This window comes from Tupaia chinensis, unplaced genomic scaffold (assembly GCF_000334495.1).
Source record: "Tupaia chinensis unplaced genomic scaffold, TupChi_1.0 Scaffold147003_1, whole genome shotgun sequence".
In the NCBI taxonomy this organism is placed as follows: domain Eukaryota; kingdom Metazoa; phylum Chordata; class Mammalia; order Scandentia; family Tupaiidae; genus Tupaia; species Tupaia belangeri.
Window position 1 is genome coordinate 2,952,376 of NW_006206856.1, and position 773 is coordinate 2,953,148.

General features: G+C 66.9%; 1 protein-coding gene across 1 annotated transcript in view; it reads left to right on the forward strand.

The window, feature by feature from the left end:
• IFRD2 (interferon related developmental regulator 2) overlaps positions 1 to 773 on the forward strand; it is a 7,205-nt gene that overhangs the window by 4,816 nt on the left and 1,616 nt on the right. The window lies entirely within an intron of this gene.

The window sequence follows — 773 nt, forward strand, 5'->3', positions numbered from 1 at the left end:
CCCGACTTCTTGCTGGAGCGCCGCCTCACGCTGGCTGACGCCCTGGAAAAGTGCCTCAGGAAAGGTCGGCCCGGGCGTGCAGGGGGCCTGAGCTGGGCTGGTCTGCCCCTGGCTGCCAGGGCTGACCGCAGAGCATCCCACAGGGAAGGGCGAGGAGCAGGCGCTGGCTGCTGCCGTGCTGGGCCTGCTCTGTGTGCAGCTGGGCCCCGGACCTAAGGGCGAGGAGCTGTTCCACAGCCTGCAGCCCCTGCTGGTGTCTGTGCTTGGTGACAGCATGGCCAGCCCTGTCGCCCGGCTCCACGTGAGTGTGCCATGCCCAAAACCTCTCCTGCCCCACCCGTCAGCAGAGGGGTGCTCCCTTCGCTGTCAGGCTCCCTACCCTGAGGAGAGTAAGCCCACGACTGGGAGCCAAGGCCCCCTCCGACCGTGCCTGGCTCTGTCCTCCACAGTGTGCTTCTGCGCTCGGCTTGAGCTGTTACGTGGCCGCGGCCGACGTCCAGGTGAGTGAGTGCCTTTGGTCCCAGGTGGTGCAGCATGCAGGCCTGTGGCTCTGCCCTGAGCCCCTCCCCGCCTCCCTGTGCTCCTAGGACCTGGTCTCTTGCCTCACCTGCTTAGAAGGTGTTTTCAGCCGGTCCTGCGGTGTCAGCTCCACGGCTCCCGTGGTTCCTGCCAGTCTGCACGGCCTGCTCTGTGCTGCCCTGCAGGCCTGGGCATTGCTGCTCACCATCTGCCCCAGCTCCCACGTCCGCCACATCCTCTCCAGGTAGGGAAAC